The sequence below is a fragment of the Capsicum annuum genome, chromosome 2 (genome assembly GCF_002878395.1).
Source record: "Capsicum annuum cultivar UCD-10X-F1 chromosome 2, UCD10Xv1.1, whole genome shotgun sequence".
Taxonomy (NCBI): Eukaryota; Viridiplantae; Streptophyta; class Magnoliopsida; order Solanales; family Solanaceae; genus Capsicum; species Capsicum annuum.
In genome coordinates this window covers 110,322,919-110,334,918 of record NC_061112.1, presented here as the reverse complement: position 1 = coordinate 110,334,918, position 12,000 = coordinate 110,322,919, and the positions used below count along the sequence as shown (strand labels likewise).

The window sequence follows — 12,000 nt, the reverse complement described above, 5'->3', positions numbered from 1 at the left end:
TTCGAATGAACCATCAATAGAATGGGAGGGACATTCTTTAGAACCTAGAGAGAAGTTCATCTCTTATCTTAGAGCCCATAAACTCATTTCTAAGGGTTGTTTATATCATCTTATTCGGGTTAAAGATTTGAATACCGAAAGCCCTTCTCTTCAGTCCGTTCCTGTGGTGAATGAGTTCCCAGAAGTTTTTCCAGATGATCTCTTAGGAATACCACTTGATAAGGAGATAGATTTTGGTATTGATTTTTTGCCAGATACCCGTCCCATCTCAATTCCGCTATATAGAATGGCTCCTACAGAGTTGAAAGAGTTGAAAGAGCAGCTAGCAGATCTTCTAGATAAAGGTTTTATCCATCCTAGTGTTTCTCCCTGGGGTGTACCTGTACTCTTCGTGTGAAAGAAAGATGGTTCCCTGCGTATGTTTATAGATTACCGTCAGCTGAATAAGGTCATTGTTAAAAATAAATATCCTCTTTTTAGAAGTGATAATCTTTTTTACCAGCTTCAGGGTGCTAATTTTTTTTTCAAAAATAGACCTTCGTTTGGGATACCATCAGTTGAAGGTTAAAGAGTCAGATATTCCTAAAATAGTTTTCCGAACCTGATACGGTCATTATAAATTCTTAGTCATGTCCTTTGGGTTGACTAACGCCCCTTCGACTTTCATGGACCTTATGAATAGGGTGTTCCATCAGTTTCTAGATATGTTTGTTATAGTTTTCATTGATGATATTCTGATTTATTCCAAGAGTGAGGAGGACCATGCCAATCACCTCCGAATCATCCTTCAGACTCTCAAAGATCATGAGTTGTATGCAAAATTTTCCAAGTGCGAATTCTGGCTTAATGCTATTGCTTTCTTGGGGCATATCGTGTCTAGTGACAGGATTAAGGTTGATTCCTAGAATATTGAGGCAGTTAGAAAATGGCCCAGACCCACGAATCTAACTGATATTCGGAGCTTCTTGGGTTTGGCAGGGTATTACAGAAGATTTGTAAAGATTTTTTCTTCCATAGCTGCACCACTTACTAAGTTGACTTAGAAAAAGGTAAAGTTCGTATGATTTCACTCCTGTGAGAATAATTTTGAGAAGTTAAAAGATAAGTTTACAACTGCTCCCGTTTTGACTCTTCCAGAAGGCACAGAAGGGTTTGTTGTGTACTGTGATGCATCCCGTGTGGGACTTGGGTGTGTACTTATGCAGCATGGTAAAGTGGTGGCTTATGCATCTAGGCAGTTAAAAGTACATGAGTGAAATTACCCCACCCATGACTTGGGGTTAGCGGCTGTGGTATTTGCGCTCAAAATCTGGCGGCATTATCTCTATGGGGTACATGTTGATATATTTATTGACCATAAGAGTTTGCAGTATGTTTTATAGTAGAAAGAATTGAACCTCAGGCAACAACGTTGGTTGAAACTTTTAAAGGATTATGACATGATCCTGTACTACCATCCGGGCAAGACAAATGTGGTAGCTGATGCACTCAGTAGGTTATCTATGGGTAATCTTTTGCATATTAAAAAGGGAAAAAAGGAGATGGTGAAGGATATTCACCTATTTTCAAATCTAGGAGTGCGATTCTTGGATTCCGAATATGGGGGAGTGGTTGTTCATGAGGTAGCTAAATCTTCCTTTTGTGCTGAATTTAAAGAGAAGCAGGTTGAAGATCCCATCTTGATGCAGATCAAGAAAGATGTGGGTCAACAGAAGGTGATGTCTTTTGAAATTAGTGGTGATGGAGTTTTGAGATATCATTACAGACTAAGTGTGCCAGATGTAGATGGGTTACAAAAGAGGATCCTTGACGAAGCTCACACTTCGAGGTATGTTGTTCACCCAGGCTCTACTAAGATGTATCATGATCTGAAAGCTATTTACTGGTGGAATAATATGAAGCGTGATGTGGCTAATTTTTTTGTCAAGTGTTTGAATTGTCAACAAGTGAAAGTAGAGCATATGAGGCCAGGTGGTACTTCCCAAGAGATAGCCTTGCCTTTGTGGAAATGGGAGATGATTAATATGGACTTCATCACGGGACTTTCGAGGTCCCAAAGCCAGTATGATTCAATTTGGGTGATTGTTGATCGACTGACCAAGTCAACCTACTTCTGCCCATCAGAACTAATTATTCGGGAGATGACTATGCCAAGCTGTATATTGAGGAGATAGTCCGTTTGCATGGAGAACCTGTATCCATCATATCTGACCGAGGTACGCAATTCTCTTCACAGTTTTGGAGGCCTTTTCAGAGGGGTTTAGGTACCCAAGTGAACCTAAGTACTGCATTCCACCCTCAGACTGATGGACAAGCTGAGCGCACTATTCAGACTCTTAAGGATATGTTAAGGGCCTGCATAATTAACTTCAAGGGGAGTTGGTTGGATCACTTGCCATTGATAGAGTTCGCATATAATAACAGCTACCATGCTAGTATTAAGATGGCTCCTTTTGAGACATTGTATGGAAGAAGATGTAGGTCGCCAATAGGGTGGTATGAAGTGGGTGAGACTCAATTGTTTGGGCCTAATCTTGTTCATCAGGTAATGGAGGACGTGGAAATTATTAGAGAATGACTTAAGATAACCCAGAGTCGACAGAAGTCCTACGCCGATGTTAGGAGAAGAGACTTATAGTTTAAGGTTGGTGATTAGGTGTTTCTCAAATTTTCTCCTATGAAGGGAGTCATGCATTTCGGGAAGAGAGGTAAGCTGAGTCCTCGCTATATAGGGCGGGCCATACCAGATTTTGAGAAGGATAGGGAGAGTTGCTTATGAGTTAGAGTTGCCTGCAAGTTTGGGCTCTATTCATCCGGTATTTAACATATCCATGCTGAAGAAATATATTGGAGACCATTCCCTAGTGTTGCCTGTAGAGGAGATCAAGGAGACAGACTCATTAACATATGAAGAGGAACCTATTGCAATCTTAGATCGCCAAGTTCGGAAGTTAAGGAGCAAAGAGATAGTGTCGGTTAGGGTGTTGTGGAGAAATCAGAAAGTTGAGGAAGCAACTTGGGAATCAGAAAATGACATGAGAGATAGATACCCAAACTTATTTGATTCGATGGACGATGAAATGGAAGGTACAATCCTTGTCTTATTCTTTTATGGCCTTAGTATACTTTACATCGTGCTTATCTGTATTCTGCGTCATTATTCGGGGATGAATGATCCCAAGAAGGGGACAATGTAACACTCTGCAAAAAAATTATCCATGCGTTAACTCGTGGTAATATGCTCTTAGAGTTAAATGACTAGAATTGTGTCAAAGAAACTTAGTCTCATTTTTGACTTCCAAAGTGAGTAAAGTTTAAACCATATATAATTTCCCTAATTTCAAATTTTTATCATGTGAAAAATTGAATGAGCTTTTCGTTGATATAAGATTCGCCCAAATCCGATACCCGGACAAGAAGTTATGGCTAATTTAAGTTCTAGTCATAAAACACCGTTATTTTGGTGCTTGGCATGTCGCGGAGGGGGCCTATTTAGAAATTGTCAAATTCCAGTAGCATAGTGTGATTGTGGCGCGTCACACTGAAGTTTCAGGTCCCAACCAGTGGGACAACGCAATGGCTCCGCGTCGCGGTGACCTTTAGAATCCCATTCATCAATTTCCAGTGAGCCACTGCAATTGTGGCGCGTCGCAGTGGCCCGTGAAATCGAGCTCCCAGTTATATTTTTTTATTTTATCTCATTAAGGGTATATTGGGTATTTTCCATCCCCTTATCAGCCTAAGCACGGGATTTAATCTCAAAGACACCAGAATACATTCACAATCATCCAAATTACTAAAGAACACTCTCTAGGGTTTCAAACTAAAAACCCAAATAACTCAAGATTTAACCGTGAGTTTTCTAGATTGATTGAAGATTTGGAATCCCCAAATTGTAGGCTTCAAGAACCATTCATCAAATTCTTAAATTAAGGTACGTGAGGTTTATCCTAAAAATACATGGGCTTGTTGAAAACACTCAATTATGATTTAAAGATTATAAAGCATGAATTTGTTAAAGGGGTTCGAAATCTATGATTTTTGTTGTTTTGGCCTTTAGGCCTCATCCCCTTAAATTGATTTATAAGTATATGTATATGTATGAAATTGAAATTTAAGATTTGTTTGAGAGCACAGATTATGAAGTCCCTCTCTTGTGATAAATTCAAGTTTATGATCTTATTGTGAATGATTTGAAATGTATGATTTATGGTTTTGAAACTAGTTTCCTCAATACCTTAGTGTTTGAGCATGATTTAGAGATGATGAGAGAGAGCTTCTTGATATAATTACACCTTTGTTTTAAATGAGAAAGAGTTGCATGTGATTGAGAAATTTGACATGACCATCTTGTATTATTGAAATGCTTGACAAAGAGAGTGCCTTGCATGTGTTTACATGAGGTTTGAGAAAGAGTTTCTTTGAATTGATTTATTGATATGGTGGTCCCAAACTTATGTTTTGAAAACAGAGATTATTATATACTATTAATGGCTTAGAGATTTGACTTGCAAGTCAATGGTATGACGATACCATAAGCATGTATGCCATAACAGAGTATGTTTTCAGAATATGTTTTCAGAGAATGAGTGCTTTAAAGAGTTAAAAATGGGCTTAAAGAGGGTTAGGTGGTTACTCAAAGAGGGCTTTAGTTCAAGTAACTCTTAGCCTAAAACCTTGATTTGCCGATCCGGATATATTATTTTACGCTGGCAACGGCCGTGTGGCGTAGCAGAGTCAGAGACTCCAACCCTTGCGGCATACTTGGGTTGGAGGCTTCCCCGCCGAGTCAATGGCGGATTTCATATAGCCCGTAAAATTTCAGAGTTGTAGGGTACACCACCTAGCGCAGAAGTAACACAAAGAGTGTCATAGAGATCAGATGATTTTTCAGGGTCTTCCGAAAATGCCCATGTGATTTCTTACTATATGGCATGTTTATGAACTGCTTTAAATTGCTCTCATATAAATGATTATTTTGGATTTGCTCTGCGTACCAGTACATTTGTATTGACCCCCCTACCTCCCAGGTTCGGAGGCTCAGTCTAAGGGCCCGGCTAATCAGTAGAGTATTCCAGAGAGAAGTGATCCGTGTGGTGGTGAGCCTTCTTTGTTCCAGAAGGCATGTTATTTCTGATTACGTTATTCCGTTGTTTTGGTCTACTGGCCTTGTCCCAGTTTTCAGATAGTTGTCAGATTTTCATTTAGTAGAGATTTCGCAGACTGTTCCAGATGTTGTTTAGTTGATTTCGGATTCCATTCCTTATTGTTAAACTAAATCTAGAGTATGACCATGTTTCCGTATCAGATTATATTTCCGCATCTTCTTTTATTATGTGAATGTTGTGCATGATTACCAGTTAGAGTAGGACGCCCGGGCCTTCATAGTTCGGAATGTCCGTCACGGCCAGGCCCTAGTTCGGGTCGTGACATATAATTGCTTAAATCTAATTCAATTTAACTTTTAAGATTAGTCAAACTGACTCTTGTTAAAGCAAAACACTACAAATAAAATAAATAGATGGAGTAAAATTATTTTGTAAGTCATAAAACCGAAAACTGGAAGTAACAACATAACAAAAAATTATTGGAACAACAACTACCCAGTGAAAATCCCATGAAGTGGAGTCCGGAGAGAATAGAGGATACACAGATCTTATCTCTACCTTTTGGAGGTAGAGAGAATACTGTTTCCAAAAGACCCTCGACCTACCAATAAGTAGTATTATTATGAATTATACAGATCGATTAAATCGACGAGATGAAATATGCAAAGTTCACAAGTCATATTACATTGCTACTATTATGTTGAAGAAATAGTAGCATTTTATATTGAGGCATCAGGTAAAGCATCATCAGAATCCACATTCAAATTTCTTCTTGAAGGCAATCCAGCCACCATGTTATTCTCAATGCCACACTCATTTGTGCCTCTTCGGATCTTGAAGAATCCATCCCGTCATCATGGAGATATATGTACATTCATCATTTAGACAACCTTATTATACATATAGAGTTAACGTACAAACACTGACTGTGTATTCGTTTGAGCAATCAAGTTAAAAATGACATACAACAAGTAACTGCATGTCGATAGTGCTCTTAATTTACCCCACTTTAAAATATAATGTAGTAAATAACTTGCTATAATTGGTTACAGTCCTATTTATGTTGTCGGTATATATAAGTTAAAGCCATATAGATGTGTTAGTTAGGATGTCATCAATGGTTAAGGTGTTTTTGTTCATATAAAGTGGTGAGAAAATCAAGGACATACATCACCCCAGTCTCTATTCCAAGAATTGGCAACGAGCTGCAAGAAGATATAAAGAAGGTGATTAAATTTTGACAAAATGATGTATGATTTTAAATAGAAAATTGAAGCCCATAACTTGAACACATCAACATCATACCCAATAGTTCACTCCCTGCACACTAGTTCCCCATCCGATAACCTTAACGGAATGGGCTTCCACTCTTCTCCCTGTTATATGCCTGTAAACTCCTGACTTGTAGTGAGCAAAATCCTGTTATTAACAAGATGTTTCAAGCATTGAGTACTGGAAAGTGTTGCAAATAAAAAGAAACATAGGTGCCTTATTTGAAAATTTCTGACATAATTTACAATACCAAAACTTTTGCTCTATTAATACTTCTCTTGTTACCTGGAACACAGTAAAAGAGACCTGAACTGGTCCGTTTTTATAAATTTCTGCCATGATACTGTGGGTATTACGGGTGATCCTGTATGCATTGACACCATAATGCTTTGATTTCGCCCATGACTGGTCCTCGTGAACACACTTCCCACGACACCTTGGGGTGCGATATACAGGCTTGCAACCTTCAGGGTGGGTACATCCGATCTGGTCAAAGTAAGGATCACACTGCCAGTATAAACTCAATTTGTTAGTGTTTGATCATAAAGAGCCACACACGGGCTACTCTAAGTGGTTTGCAGAAACCTGAAATTTCCCTGAGGTGACGATTTAATTAAGTCACCATTTACCTCTTCTGTGACCACTCCCCTACGTTGAAAGTATCGCCATGCTGCTATAGGATATCCACCATTACAACCTTTTCCACAAAAAGAGCCACAGCACGATAAAACATCATTTGTAGATAGAGATACACTCTGCATTACACATTAGAAGTAAACATCAGTGACCATAACTACAATCAAACTTCACAAGTTTGTCTTATGTTGAAAATGTCTCAGGATATTGCAAAAATAGAAAACATAGTTACATTATCTCTAAAAGATTTGCAAAAATTAGAATAGAGAGTTCCTACTTTTTTGTGATTTGTTTTTTGCATATAAGTCACTAACATATTTTTCAGTCACTTAACATATTTTTCTACTTTTTAGTTAGGAATTGCATCTATAAATGTATGTCCCTAGTTTCCTTTGACATCATTGCAGTATTTTTTCTATTAGCATTTTTCTCTGTTATTTCCCTAGTTTCTTTGCTAAAAAACCAACATACTAAGATGAGGTGGCGGTTAAGTGTTGACTCGTGAAAAAGAATTAGGCTCACACATGAGAGCGCGAGCTTTAGATTTAAGTAAGTAAACAAAAATGTTTCATTTCTAACAGATTAAGTTAGGCATTCACACAGTTCAACAAAAATTTACCAAGTTATAATGGATACAGAAACGATCAGACAGCGCTTCAACAGCACCAAAAGCCCAACAAGAACCGCAACGTCCCTGAAATATATTTATAAGATTAAACGACCACCATAGACGACCTTAAATGTGTCATTTAATGGAAAAACAAGACCATTAACAGAAAATCACCTGATCTGTGATGAAAATTTGTCCCGGTGATTCATGTGCAAAGATGGAAAACATTAGAATATGTATTATAGAATTTTAGCTCGAAAAGATGGAGCAAGGAAGTGAAATAACTAACCTCGAATATCTCCAATTGTTCTGCATTGAGGCCAAGCTTTTCGTGCATCAAACTCTTTTGGCAATGGCGTAGGTTTTGGATAAGTTAGAATAGGAATTCCCTCTAAATCACCTTCGGTTTCAGGCAAAACTCCAAGAAGGCCCTTAAATTGGGAAACCTGTGACAACCAAACATTATATAGACATAATTATAAAAGCATGTTTTTGGTGTATATCTGCAAAATTGAATGAGAAAGTATGAGACATCCCACTAAAAGTAAATGCAACTGTCATTGGTTAATAACGTGTCATATTTTTGAGGTTACTAATCCCACCGTTTATAGGAAGTTATCTACTTCTACATTGTCCGCATTTAGAAGTTAAATCCTTTAGCTATATATATGATGGTCTCACCGTGAAATTCGATAATTTAGGGCCCGTCCAGCTTCCGCATTCTCATTGACATATTTGACTATCGATTCCTACATTAATATCACCCAAAAAATACGGAGTCTCAGTTCTAAAATTTGAGCCGAAAACAATGACAAAATATCATCATCATTATCGACAGAAGAGCATGTACTTGAAGGATTGGCGCAGATTCATCTTCAGCTTCAGATATTGGATTCTCTGCAGCAACCTGTTTTCAACAAGAAAACAGCATATATATTACAATACTCATAGCCTCATGAATTTTTTTTTTTTTTTTTTGAAAAAAATATGTAGCTAATTCATATTCAAGAACTGCCCATAAGAGATCATATGAAATACTACAGACATGCATTCAAAGAATGAAGAAACAAACCTGTAAGATAAGGATAAAGAAAGCACACAAAAGAAAAGGAGTAACTAAAGACTTGAGAGTTATGGCCATCTTAGCTTCTTCTTGACAAAGCTTTCAAATTGTGGTGGGGGGAATGGTGGAATCTCAAAGATATATACAGAGTCCAGGGTCCGTCCGCTAACTAAATTAACCAAAATATTACTCCATTTTATTTTATACTTGTCATAGTTTTCTTTTTTGTGAAACAAACAGTAACAACTTCAATTAACATTTCAGGACAGTACTTTTTTGTCTTATTATATTTAATAGAGAAAATGGCCAAAAGATCGTCCAAACTTTACTTCAAATCTCAACTACACATTTAATCTTCACGGGAGTCCTATCCCCCTTGATCTATTTTTTCATGTATTTATTACCCCCAAATGCTGAGCTGGCAACATAAACCAAATCATAATCCCTTCGTATTTACACGCACGGGTCCCACATCTTCCAGGTCATTTCCCTCCTAAAATGTAAATAGACCCATTATCACCCTTTCAACTTCCTCTCTCTTCTCTCCTCTCTCTTCCTTTCTTCCCTTGACGAATTTTCTCCCACCTTTACATACGAATTTAGCCTTTTTTTGTTTGTGAATCTTCTGTTACTGATAAAATTTTATGAATCTTTTGTCATCAATTGCAGCATTAACTTAGTAGGGGTAGTCGTTTTTTCCCTAAACTATTGTCATTGTTAATTATGGTTTGCCCTAAGCATATGGTGATTGTGACTACTTAGGATGTGAAAATTAAGTTGTGTTTCTTGCTAAAAAAGTTGTCTAAGTTTCCAATTAACAACATATTAAGTTCTTAAGGACATCTCCACTTAGGGTTTTTGTTAATATTTTAGTGAGTTCATTAAAAATTAGGGCTTTTTTAGGATTTACTGTTAATCTGAAAAATAAAGCAATAAATTGTGTGTGGTAGCATGTGTATGTAACTATTTTGTTGTTTAGGTGTTCAATTTGTACCGAAGTAGAACAATTTTCATGCAATCAATTTTTATCTTTCTCATCTTAGTCGCATAATGTGATATAAATTTGTGTTTTTTCTTCATTGTTTAAGCATGATGTAGTTGTATTAAAGTTTGTTGATGCTTGATTTTCGATCTTTATTTTATTTGAGTGTTTATTATCATCAGGTCAAACATGAGTGATTTTACTCTAATTATTCTAAGATGGTACCATAGTGGAGTGTTAGATTTAAGTAGTGGAGAACCGGTTTACAAAGGTGGAAAAACTACAGAATTCTTAGATGTTGATGTTGACAAGATGTCATATTTTGAATTGAGAGACTATATAAGAAAATTAGGATATAGCACAACATGCACCTTTAGTATTAAACCACCTAATAGTGACATTTTGGTAGATGTGGATAATGATATGGATATTTTTGAAATGATGTGTTCCTTAAAAAATAGAGATGAAGTGGATGTATTTGTCAAGAATTTAGTGGATGAACCAATTGTTGTGGACCCTCCAATATTCTTAGAAAATGGAAGTCTTGAGAATATGGAGGAATCTGGTGCATCTTTTGATAATAGGCCTAACTTTATGGTAGGTGAGGACCATATAAATGAGGAGAGCCTTTTTACTTCTTTTTCAACTTCACCCCTTTGCACTACCACACCTCATTTCACTACTGCAGATAGTGCTACTGCATATAGTGCTTCAGCACCTACTGTTGCACCTAGTGTGCCTACATCTACTACTGCACCTAGTGTTACTACATCTACTGCTGCTCCACCTAGTGCTGTTGCAGCTAGTGTTGCTTCACCTAGTGCTGCTGCAACTAGTGTTGCTGCAGGTAGTGCTGCTACAATTGATTATATAGATGTTGATCCTGCTGGAAGTGATTTCTTAGAAGAAGAAGTAGAGGGTTCTGATTACTCTAATGAGGATAATGTTGAATCAAAATGAGAATTAGTTGGAGATGATGATGATGAAGAGTATGATAGTGATGTACATGAGGATGTTAAGGAATTGAGAGTTGAAAAGAGGAAGTTTCAAAGGAGAAAAAGAAAAGAGAGAGTATCAGCTGACAATGCAGAGGTACCAGTAGGTGAAACAGGACCAGGTCTAGGGTTTGATGACGCTGAAAAAAGTAAAGTAAGTCATGAAAGAAGGCTGGGTGGTGACGAGCCTTACTTTGTAAGTTTTGATGAGGGTAGTTTTGAGTTAGATGAAGATGATTATTGTGGTGATGAAGAACATGATGTGCTTGCATCTGGTAGGGCAAGATCTGTTAAGTTGTCAAGAAAAAAAAGGCCAACAGCTCAGAAAATCATTCATGACCCAACTACAAAGAAAGTTGTTTGGCAGTTGGGTATGGTGTTTAAAGATGTGAATAAATTTAGAAGAGCGGTGACTAAATATGCAGTAAGAAAGAGAGTTTCTATGGAGAAGTGGGTTAATAAACCAAAAAAGTTTAGAGTTAGATGTAAGGATAGTTATCTATGGCTTTTGTATAGGGGTCTTGACAACACCACAAATGACTTCATCATAAAAACTTACATTCCAAAATATACCTGCAATAAAACAACCAGAAATTATTTGTGCAATGCAAAATTTTTAGCTAAAGCCTTCAGAGAGAGAATAATTGAGCAGCCAAATATAAGGGTATTCAATTTGCAAGAGTTGACAAGAAAAAAATTCAAACTGTATGTTGGTAAGACTACTGTGAGAAGAGCAAGAACTAAAGTGTTGAAAGATATCATGGGTGATCATGCTGTGGAATTTGAAAGAATTCTTGACTACAAGGATGAGCTACTGAGTACAAATGCAGGAAAAAGTTGTGTTGTTAAACTTGGTGAGGCTAATGAAGAAGGTAAATCAAAATTTCTGAGTTTCTACATCTATCTTGATGCTTTGAAGAAGGCATGGGTACATTGTAGGAAGTGTATAGGTTTAGATGATTATTTTCTTAAAGGAGTTTGTAAAGGGAAATTGTTAGTTGCTGTTAGAAAAGATGGTAATAACCAGATGCTGCCACTTGCTTGGGCAGTATTTTAAAAGGAAAACACAAATACATAGAGTTGGTTTGTTAGGTGCATAAAGGATGACCTAGGACTTGGAGAAGGAGAAGGTCTCACATTGATCGCAAATATACAGAAGGTATGTATTCTATATTATGTGTACTTATTTTTGTAATTTAGCCAAGTAAATGTAATTATGTAGTAATTTTACCTTGTTTTATTGCATGTTTTGTATTGTAGGGACTGTTTACTGCAATTGAGCAGGTGTTACCTCAATCTGAGCATAGAAGATGTGCAAGACACATCTTAGCTAA

General features: G+C 37.0%; 1 pseudogene; it reads right to left on the bottom strand.

Annotated features, from left to right (window-relative positions):
* Positions 1–5,827: 5,827 nt before the first annotated feature.
* Positions 5,828–8,775, bottom strand: LOC107861093 (annotated as a pseudogene).
* Positions 8,776–12,000: the final 3,225 nt, after the last annotated feature.